The sequence below is a fragment of the Oncorhynchus keta genome, chromosome 16 (assembly GCF_023373465.1).
Source record: "Oncorhynchus keta strain PuntledgeMale-10-30-2019 chromosome 16, Oket_V2, whole genome shotgun sequence".
In the NCBI taxonomy this organism is placed as follows: Eukaryota; Metazoa; Chordata; class Actinopteri; order Salmoniformes; family Salmonidae; genus Oncorhynchus; species Oncorhynchus keta.
The window spans coordinates 21,112,195-21,124,694 of record NC_068436.1 but is presented as its reverse complement, the minus strand read 5'-3'; the positions used below and the strand labels follow the sequence as shown (position 1 = coordinate 21,124,694).

General features: G+C 47.4%; 1 pseudogene; it reads right to left on the bottom strand.

Moving 5' to 3' along the window:
- LOC127908064 (regulator of G-protein signaling 12-like) overlaps positions 1-12,500 on the bottom strand; it is a 52,400-nt pseudogene that overhangs the window by 12,424 nt on the left and 27,476 nt on the right.

The following is a 12,500-nucleotide window of genomic DNA, read 5'->3' as shown; positions in this document are numbered from 1 at the left end:
GAGGGGAGGGAGGACAGAGGGACAGAGGGGAGGGAGGGACAGAGGGACAGAGGGGGAGGGAGGGAGGGACAGAGGGGGAGGGACAGAGGGGGAGGGAGGGAGGGACAGAGGGGGAGGGAGGGACAGAGGGGGAGGGAGGGAGGGACAGAGGGGGAAGGAGGGAGGAAATAATTTTTTAATTTTTTTTATTTATTTTTTTATTTCACCTTTATTTAACCAGGTAGACAAGTTGAGAACAAGTTCTCATTTACAACTGCAACCTGGCCAAGATAAAGCAAAGCAGTTCGACACAAACAACAACACAGAGTTACACATGGAGTAAAACAAACATAGTCAATAATACAGTATAAACAAGTCTATATACAATGTGAGCAAATGAGGTGAGAAGGGAGGTAAAGGCAAAAAAGGCCATGGTGGCAAAGTAAATACAATATAGCAAGAGAGAGGCGGCAAAATAAATAATTGGTTTTGGGGGTGACTAGAGAGATATACCTGCTGGAGCACGTGCAAAGAGTGGGTGCTGCTATGGTGACCAGCGAGCTGAGATATGGGGGGACTTTAGATGACATGGAGCCAGTGGGTTTGGCGACGAGTATGAAGCGAGGGTCAGCCAACGAGAGTGTACAGGGTGCAATGGTGGGTAGTATAAGGGGCTTTGGTGACAAAACGGATTGCACTGTGATAGACTGCAACCAATTTGTTGAGTAGGGTATTTGAAGCTATTTTGTAAATGACATCGCCAAAGTCGAGGATTGGTAGGATGGTCAGTTTTACAAGGGTATGTTTGGCAGCATGAGTGAAGGATGCTTTGTTGCGAAATAGGAAGCCAATTCTAGATTTAACTTTGGATTGGAGATGTTTGATATGGGTCTGGAAGGAGAGTTTACAGTCTAACCAGACACCTAAATATTTGTAGTTGTCCACGTATTCTAAGTCAGAGCCATCCAGAGCAGTGATGTTGGACAGGCGGGCAGGTGCAGGTAGCGATCGGTTGAAGAGCATGCATTTAGTTTTACTTGTATTTAAGAGCAATTGGAGGCCACGGAAGGAGAGTTGTATGGCATTGAAGCTCGCCTGGAGGTTTGTTAACACAGTGTCCAAAGAAGGGCCAGAATGGTGTCGTCTGCGTAGAGGTGGATCAGAGACTCACCAGCAGCCAGAGCGACCTCATTGATGTATACAGAGAAGAGAGGGTCCAATAATTGAACCCTGTGGTACCCCCATAGAGACTGCCAGAGGTCCGGACAGCAGACTCTCCGATTTGACACACTGAACTCTATCAGAGAAGTAGTTGGTGAACCAGGCGAGGCAATAATTTAACCCTGTGGCACCCCTATAGAGACTGCCAGAGGTCCGGACAGCAGACCCTCCGATTTGACACACTGAACTCTGTCAGAGAAGTAGTTGGTGAACCAGGCGAGGCAATCATTTGAGAAATCAAGGCTGTCGAGTCTGCCGATGAGGATGTGTTGATTGACAGAGTCGAAAGCCTTGGCCAGATCAATGAATACGGCTGCACAGTAGTGTTTCTTATCGATGGCGGTTAAAGATATCGTTTAGGACCTTGAGCGTGGCTGAGGTGCACCCATGACCAGCTCTGACCAGATTGCATAGCAGAGAAGGTGCGGTGGGAATCGAAATGGTCGGAAATCTGTTTGTTGACTTGGCTTTCGAAGACCTTAGAAAGGCATGGTAGGATAGATATAGGCCCGTAGCAGTTTGGTTCAAGAAGAGGGGGATGACCGCAGCTGCTTTCCAATCTTTGGGAATCTCAGACGACACGAAAGAGAGGTTGAACAGGCTAGTGATAGGGGTGGCAACAATTTCGGGCAGATAATTTTAGAAAGAAAGGGTCCAGATTGTCTAGACCGGCTGATTTGTAGGGGTCCAGATTTTGCAGCTCTTTCAGAACATCAGCTGAACGGATTTGGGAGAAGGAGAAATGGGGAAGGCTTGGGCGAGTTGCTGTGGGGGGTGCAGTGCTGTTGACCGGGGTAGGAGTAGCCAGGTGGAAAGCATGGCCAGCCGTAGAAAAATGCTTATTGAAATTCTCAATTATGGTGGATTTATCACTGGTGACAGTGTTTCCTATCTTCAGTGCAGTGGGCAGCTGGGAGGAGGTGTTCTTATTCTCCATGGACTTTACAGTGTCCCAGAACTTTTTGAGTTAGTGTTGCAGGAAGCAAATTTCTGCTTGAAAAAGCTAGCCTTGGCTTTTCTAACTGCCTGTGTATAATGGTTTCTAGCTTCCCTGAACAGCTGCATATCACGGGGGCTGTTCGATGCTAATGCAGAACGCCATAGGATGTTTTTGTGTTGGTTAAGGGCAGTCAGGTCTGGGAGAACCAAGGGCTATATCTGTTCCTGGTTCTAAATTTCTTGAATGGGGCATGCTTATTTAAGATGGTTAGGAAGGCATTTAAAAAAATATCCAGGCATGCTCTACTGACGGGATGAGATCAATATCCCTCCAGGATACCCCGGCCAGGTCGATTAGAAAGGCCTGCTCGCTGAAGTGTTTCAGGGAGCGTTTTACAGTGATGAGTGGAGGTCGTTTGACCGCTGACCCATTACGGATGCAGGCAATGAGGCAGTGATCGCTGAGATCTTGGTTGAACACAGCAGAGGTGTATTTAGAGGGCAAGTTGGTTAGGATGATATCTATGAGGATGCCCGTGTTTAAGGCTTTGGGGGAGGTACCTGGTAGGTTCATTGATAATTTTGTGAGATTGAGGGCATCAAGTTTAGATTGTAGGATGGCTGGGGTGTTAAAACCTCTTAGGGACGATGCGAATTTAGTTCCTTTGCAGGAACCTAAATCCATGCAATTAAAGAGCGCCACCTGTAGTACTCGATAAAACTCAAACTGTCATTAAAACACACATGCAAGGTACTGAATTAAAGCTACACTCGTTGTGAATCTAGCCACCAAGTCAGATTTGTAAAATGCTTTTCGGCGAAAGCATGAGAAGCTATTATCTGATAGCATGCAACACCCCAAAATACCAGACCGTCACCTAAACAACAGATTTTGCGGTAGCCGGCGCTACCCAAAACGCAGAAATAAAATAGAAAACATTCATTACCTTTGACGAGCTTCTCTGTTGGCACTCCTATATGTCCCATAAACATCACAAATGGGTCTTTTTCCCGATTAAATCAGTCATTGTCACCCGACATGTCATTTCATGAAGGCCCGTCTGATCCAGGAAAATTCCGCTTTACAAGACGCAACGTCACTTTTTAAAATGACAAAGTTGCCTATAAACTTTTTACAAGTCACTTCAAACTACTTTTCTAAACCAACTTTAGGTATTAGTAAACGTTAATAATCTATCAAATTGATCACGGGGCCGATCTGTATTCGATAGCAGCAAGTCTTGAAATCATCGTCCATTTTTCACTTTCACAACATCCTGCGGTGCGCCCCAAGACAGGAAGTGCCTATACGTCATCCCACCAAGGATAAAGCAGCCAAAAGATGCCAGTACTGGCGACATCGTGTGGAAGCTGTAGGCATTGTAATGGGGGCCTCGTTAATTTGTCTGTCGCCTTAGACAATACATTGACTGGCGGATGAATATTTTTTTGTGTTTTTGGAGAACAGTTTTCCCTGGGATTTTTACTCCTAAACACGTTCTGTTATAGCCACAGACACGATTTAACCAGTTAGAGAGACTTCAGAGTGTTTTCTATACACACATACGTATCATATGCATATACTATATTCCTGGCATGAGTAGCAGGACGTTGAAATGTTGCGCGATTTTTTTTACAAAAAGCTGCGAAAATTTGCATCATCCCTAACAGGGTGTTAAGCCTGTTCCGGTTTAGGTCGCCTAGCAGCACGAGCTCTGAAGATAGATGGGGGGCAATCAGTTCACATATGGTGTCCAGAGCACAGCTGGGGGCAGAGGGTGGTCTATAGCAGGCGGCAACGGTGAGAGACTTGTTTTTAGAGAGGTGGATTTTTAAAAGTAGAAGTTCAAATTGTTTGGGTACAGACCTGGATAGTAGGACAGAACTCTGCAGGCTATCTTTGCAGTAGATTGCAACAACAGCCCCCTTTGGCAGTTCTATCTTGTCTGAAAATAATTGTAGTTTGGGATTAAAATGTCCTAATTTTAGGTGGTCTTAATAATAGAGGGAGGAAAGAAAAAAGGTCTCAGTGGTTAATAAGTGAACCAGATCAGCACTGAGGTTCATCTGAACCGCGTTGGGAATCGTTTATCAAACGTTACCTGAACAGAGTCCGTTTCTCCAGTCTGAGGTCCCGAGAGCACAGAGTCATACAGTCCTGATCCAGAACCAGAGGCTAGGAGAGAGAGAGACCCGTCACACTGACAGAACATAACAGAACCAGAGAGAGAGAGAGACCCGTCACACTGACAGAACATAACAGAACCAGAGAGATAGAGAGACCCGTCACACTGACAGAACATAACAGAACCAGAGAGAGAGACCCGTCACACTGACAGAACATAACAGAACCAGAGAGAGAGAGAGACCAGTCACACTGACAGAACATAACAGAACCAGAGAGAGAGACCAGTCACACTGACAGAACATAACAGAACCAGAGAGAGAGAGACCCGTCACACTGACAGAACATAACAGAACCAGAGGCTAGGGGAGAGAGAGACCAGTCCCACTGACAGAACATAACAGAACCAGAGGAGAGAGAGAGACCCGTCACACTGACAGAACATAACAGAACAAGAGGAGAGAGACCAGTCACACTGACAGAACATAACAGAACCAGAGAGAGACCCGTCAACTGACAGAACATAACAGAACCAGAGAGAGACCAGTCACACTGACAGAACAGAACCAGAGGAGAGAGACCCGTCACACTGACAGAACATAACAGAACCAGAGAGAGAGAGACCCGTCACACTGACAGAACATAACAGAACCAGGGGAGAGACCAGTCACACTGACAGAACATAACAGAACCAGAGAGAGACCAGTCACACTGACAGAACATAACAGAACCAGAGAGAGACCAGTCACACTGACAGAACATAACAGAACCAGAGGAGAGAGAGACCCGTCACACTGACAGAACAGAACAGAACCAGAGGAGAGAGAGACCAGTCACACTGACAGAACATAACAGAACCAGAGAGAGAGACCAGTCCCACTGACAGAACAGAACAGAACCAGGGGAGAGAGACCCGTCACACTGACAGAACATAACAGAACCAGAGGAGAGAGACCCGTCACACTGACAGAACAGAACAGAACCAGAGGAGAGAGAGACCAGTCACACTGACAGAACATAACAGAACCAGAGAGAGACCGGTCACACTGACAGAACAGAACAGAACCAGGGAGAGAGACCCGTCACACTGACAGAACATAACAGAACCAGAGGAGAGACCCGTCACACTGACAGAACATAACAGAACCAGAGGAGAGAGACCCGTCACACTGACAGAACATAACAGAACCAGAGGAGAGACCCGTCACACTGACAGAACATAACAGAACCAGAGGAGAGAGACCCGTCACACTGACAGAACAGAACAGAACCAGAGGAGAGAGAGACCAGTCACACTGACAGAACATAACAGAACCAGGGAGAGACCAGTCACACTGACAGAACATAACAGAACCAGAGATAGAGAGACCGGTCACACTGAGAGAACATAACAGAACCAGAGGAGAGAGAGACCAGTCACACTGACAGAACATAACAGAACCAGAGAGAGAGACCAGCCCACTGACAGAACAGAACAGAACCAGGGGAGAGAGACCCGTCACACTGACAGAACATAACAGAACCAGAGAGAGAGAGACCCGTCACACTGACAGAACATAACAGAACCAGAGGAGAGAGACCGGTCACACTGACAGAACATAACAGAACCAGAGGAGAGACCCGTCACACTGACAGAACATAACAGAACCAGAGGAGAGAGACCCGTCACACTGACAGAACATAACAGAACCAGAGGAGAGAGAGACCAGTCACACTGACAGAACATAACAGAACCAGGGAGAGAGACCAGTCACACTGACAGAACATAACAGAACCAGAGATAGAGAGACCGGTCACACTGAGAGAACATAACAGAACCAGAGGAGAGAGAGACCGGTCACACTGACAGAACATAACAGAACCAGAGAGAGAGACCAGCCCCACTGACAGAACAGAACAGAACCAGGGGAAAGAGAGACCCATCACACTGACAGAACATAACAGAACCAGAGAGAGAGAGAGACCCGTCACACTGACAGAACATAACAGAACCAGAGAGAGAGACCGGTCACACTGACAGAACATAACAGAACCAGAGAGAGAGAGACCAGTCACACTGACAGAACATAACAGAACCAGAGAGAGAGAGACCGGTCACACTGACAGAACATAACAGAACCAGAGGAGAGAGAGACCAGTCACACTGACAGAACATAACAGAACCAGAGGAGAGAGAGACCAGTCACACTGACAGAACATAACAGACCCAGAGAGAGACCAGTCACACTGACAGAACATAACAGAACCAGAGGAGAGAGAGACCAGTCACACTGACAGAACATAACAGAACCAGAGATAGAGAGACACACTGACAGAACATAACAGAACCAGAGATAGAGAGACCCGTCCCACTGACAGAACATAACAGAACCAGAGATAGAGAGACCCGTCACACTGACAGAACATAACAGAACCAGAGATAGAGAGACCAGTCACACTGACAGAACATAACAGAACCAGAGATAGAGAGACCGGTCACACTGACAGAACATAACAGAACAAGAGGAGAGACCCGTCACACTGACAGAACATAACAGAACCAGAGATAGAGAGACCGGTCACACTGACAGAACATAACAGAACAAGAGGAGAGACCAGTCACACTGACAGAACATAACAGAACCAGAGAGAGAGACCAGTCACACTGACAGAACATAACAGAACCAGAGATAGAGAGACCGGTCACACTGACAGAACATAACAGAACCAGAGATAGAGAGACCAGTCACACTGACAGAACATAACAGAACCAGAGAGAGACAGTCACACTGACAGAACATAACAGAACCAGAGGAGAGAGAGACCGGTCACACTGACAGAACATAACAGAACCAGAGAGAGAGACCCGTCACACTGACAGAACATAACAGAACCAGAGAGAGACCAGTCACACTGACAGAACATAACAGAACCAGAGAGAGAACCAGTCACACTGACAGAACATAACAGAACCAGAGGAGAGAGAGACCGGTCACACTGACAGAACATAACAGACCCAGAGAGAGACCAGTCACACTGACAGAACATAACAGAACCAGAGAGAGACCAGTCACACTGACAGAACATAACAGAACCAGAGAGAGAACAGTCACACTGACAGAACATAACAGAACCAGAGAGAGAACAGTCACACTGACAGAACATAACAGAACCAGAGAGAGACCAGTCACACTGACAGAACATAACAGAACCAGAGGAGAGAGAGACCAGTCACACTGACAGAACATAACAGAACAAGAGGAGAGAGACCCATCACACTGACAGAACATAACAGAACCAGAGGAGAGAGACCCATCACACTGACAGAACATAACAGAACCAGAGGAGAGAGACCCATCACACTGACAGAACATAACAGAACCAGAGGAGAGAGACCCATCACACTGACAGAACATAACAGAACCAGAGAGAGAGAGAGACCCGTCACACTGACAGAACATAACAGACCCAGAGAGAGAGACCAGTCACACTGACAGAACATAACAGAACCAGAGAGAGACCAGTCACACTGACAGAACATAACAGAACCAGAGGAGAGAGACCAGTCACACTGACAGAACATAACAGAACCAGAGGAGAGAGAGACCCGTCACACTGACAGAACAGAACAGAACCAGAGGAGAGAGAGACCAGTCACACTGACAGAACATAACAGAACCAGAGAGAGACCAGTCACACTGACAGAACAGAACAGAACCAGGGAGAGAGACCGGTCACACTGACAGAACATAACAGAACCAGAGATAGAGAGACCGGTCACACTGACAGAACATAACAGAACCAGAGAGAGAGACCCGTCACACTGACAGAACATAACAGAACCAGAGAGAGACCGGTCACACTGACAGAACATAACAGAACCAGAGGAGAGAGAGACCCATCACACTGACAGAACAGAACAGAACCAGAGAGAGAGACCCGTCACACTGACAGAACATAACAGACCCAGAGAGAGAGACCCGTCACACTGACAGAACATAACAGAACCAGAGAGAGACCCGTCACACTGACAGAACATAACAGAACCAGAGGAGAGAGACCCGTCACACTGACAGAACAGAACAGAACCAGAGGAGAGAGAGACCAGTCACACTGACAGAACATAACAGAACCAGAGAGAGACCAGTCACACTGACAGAACATAACAGAACCAGAGGAGAGACCAGTCACACTGACAGAACATAACAGAACCAGAGGAGAGAGAGACCAGTCACACTGACAGAACATAACAGAACCAGAGAGAGAGACCAGCCCCACTGACAGAACAGAACAGAACCAGGGGAGAGAGACCCGTCACACTGACAGAACATAACAGAACCAGAGGAGAGAGACCCGTCACACTGACAGAACATAACAGAACCAGAGGAGAGAGACCAGTCACACTGACAGAACATAACAGAACCAGAGGAGAGACCCGTCACACTGACAGAACATAACAGAACCAGAGGAGAGAGACCCGTCACACTGACAGAACAGAACAGAACCAGAGGAGAGAGAGACCAGTCACACTGACAGAACATAACAGAACCAGGAGAGAGACCAGTCACACTGACAGAACATAACAGAACCAGGGGAGAGACCAGTCACACTGACAGAACATAACAGAACCAGGGGAGAGACCAGTCACACTGACAGAACATAACAGAACCAGAGAGAGAGACCAGCCCCACTGACAGAACAGAACAGAACCAGGGGAGAGAGACCCGTCACACTGACAGAACATAACAGAACCAGAGAGAGAGACCGGTCACACTGACAGAACATAACAGAACCAGAGAGAGAGAGACCAGTCACACTGACAGAACATAACAGAACCAGAGAGAGAGAGACCGGTCACACTGACAGAACATAACAGAACCAGAGAGAGAGAGACCGGTCACACTGACAGAACATAACAGAACCAGAGGAGAGAGAGACCAGTCACACTGACAGAACATAACAGAACCAGAGGAGAGAGAGACCAGTCACACTGACAGAACATAACAGAACCAGAGAGAGACCAGTCACACTGACAGAACATAACAGAACCAGAGGAGAGAGAGACCAGTCACACTGACAGAACATAACAGAACCAGAGATAGAGAGACCGGTCACACTGACAGAACATAACAGAACCAGAGATAGAGAGACCCGTCCCACTGACAGAACATAACAGAACCAGAGATAGAGAGACCAGTCACACTGACAGAACATAACAGAACCAGAGATAGAGAGACCAGTCACACTGACAGAACATAACAGAACCAGAGAGAGAGACCCGTCACACTGACAGAACATAACAGAACCAGAGAGAGAGACCCGTCACACTGACAGAACATAACAGAACCAGAGATAGAGAGACCGGTCACACTGACAGAACATAACAGAACAAGAGGAGAGACCAGTCACACTGACAGAACATAACAGAACCAGAGAGAGAGACCCGTCACACTGACAGAACATAACAGAACCAGAGATAGAGAGACCGGTCACACTGACAGAACATAACAGAACCAGAGATAGAGAGACCAGTCACACTGACAGAACATAACAGACCCAGAGAGAGAACAGTCACACTGACAGAACATAACAGAACCAGAGGAGAGAGAGACCGGTCACACTGACAGAACATAACAGAACCAGAGAGAGAGACCCGTCACACTGACAGAACATAACAGAACCAGAGAGAGACCAGTCACACTGACAGAACATAACAGACCCAGAGAGAGAACAGTCACACTGACAGAACATAACAGAACCAGAGGAGAGAGAGACCGGTCACACTGACAGAACATAACAGACCCAGAGAGAGACCAGTCACACTGACAGAACATAACAGAACCAGAGAGAGACCAGTCACACTGACAGAACATAACAGAACCAGAGAGAGAACAGTCACACTGACAGAACATAACAGAACCAGAGAGAGAACAGTCACACTGACAGAACATAACAGAACCAGAGAGAGACCAGTCACACTGACAGAACATAACAGAACCAGAGAGAGACCAGTCCCACTGACAGAACATAACAGGACCAGAGAGAGAGACCCGTCACACTGACAGAACATAACAGAACCAGAGGAGAGAGACCCATCACACTGACAGAACATAACAGAACCAGAGAGAGAGACCCATCACACTGACAGAACATAACAGAACCAGAGAGAGAGACCCATCACACTGACAGAACATAACAGAACCAGAGAGAGAGAGAGACCCGTCACACTGACAGAACATAACAGACCCAGAGAGAGAGACCAGTCACACTGACAGAACATAACAGAACCAGAGAGAGACCAGTCACACTGACAGAACATAACAGAACCAGAGGAGAGAGACCAGTCACACTGACAGAACATAACAGAACCAGAGAGAGAGAGACCCGTCACACTGACAGAACATAACAGACCCAGAGAGAGAGACCAGTCACACTGACAGAACATAACAGAACCAGAGGAGAGAGAGACCAGTCACACTGACAGAACAGAACAGAACCAGAGAGAGAGACGTCACACTGACAGAACAGAACAGAACCAGAGAGAGACCGGTCACACTGACAGAACATAACAGAACCAGAGAGAGACCAGTCACACTGACAGAACATAACAGACCCAGAGAGAGACCAGTCACACTGACAGAACATAACAGAACAAGAGGAGAGACCAGTCACACTGACAGAACATAACAGAACCAGAGAGAGAGAACAGTCACACTGACAGAACAGAACAGAACCAGAGGAGAGAGAGACCCGTCACACTGACAGAACATAACAGACCAGAGGAGAGAGACCGGTCACACTGACAGAACATAACAGAACCAGAGAGAGACCAGTCACACTGACAGAACATAACAGAACCAGAGATAGAGAGACCGGTCACACTGACAGAACATAACAGAACCAGAGATAGAGAGACCGGTCACACTGACAGAACATAACAGAACCAGAGAGAGAGAGACCAGTCACACTGACAGAACATAACAGAACCAGAGAGAGACCAGTCACACTGACAGAACATAACAGAACCAGAGAGAGACCGGTCACACTGACAGAACATAACAGAACCAGAGGAGAGAGACCAGTCACACTGACAGAACAGAACAGAACCAGAGGAGAGAGAGACCGGTCACACTGACAGAACAGAACAGAACCAGAGAGAGACCAGTCACACTGACAGAACATAACAGAACCAGAGAGAGAGACCAGTCACACTGACAGAACAGAACAGAACCAGAGGAGAGAGAGACCGGTCACACTGACAGAACATAACAGAACCAGAGAGAGACCAGTCACACTGACAGAACATAACAGAACCAGAGAGAGACCAGTCACACTGACAGAACAGAACAGAACCAGAGGAGAGAGAGACCGGTCACACTGACAGAACATAACAGAACCAGAGAGAGACCAGTCACACTGACAGAACATAACAGAACCAGAGAGACCAGTCACACTGACAGAACATAACAGAACCAGAGGAGAGAGACACACTGACAAGAACAGAACCAGAGGAGAGAGACCAGTCACACTGACAGAACAGAACAGAACCAGAGGAGAGAGAGACCCGTCACACTGACAGAACATAACAGAACCAGAGAGAGAGACCCACACTGACAGAACATAACAGAACCAGGGAGAGAGAGACCCGTCACACTGACAGAACATAACAGAACCAGAGGCTAGGAGAGACAGACACCCGTCACACTGACAGAACATAACAGAACCAGAGAGAGAGACCGTCACACTGACAGAACATAACAGAACCAGGGGAGAGAGAGACCAGTCACACTGACAGAACAGAACAGAACCAGAGAGAGACCCAGTCACACTGACAGAACATAACAGAACCAGGGGAGAGAGACCCAGTCACACTGACAGAACATAACAGAACCAGGGAGAGAGACCCACACACTGACAGAACATAACAGAACCAGGGGAGAGAGGACCCGTCACACTGACAGAACATAACAGAACCAGGGGAAAGAGACCAGTCACACTGACAGAACATAACAGAACCAGAGAGAGAGAGACCAGTCACACTGACAGAACATAACAGAACCAGGGAGAGAGAGACCACACACACTGACAGAACATAACAGAACCAGAGAGAGACCCGTCCCACTGACAGAACATAACAGAACCAGAGAGAGACCCGTCACACTGACAGAACATAACAGAACCAGGGGAGAGACCAGTCACACTGACAGAACATAACAGAACCAGAGGAGAGACCAGTCACACTGACAGAACATAACAG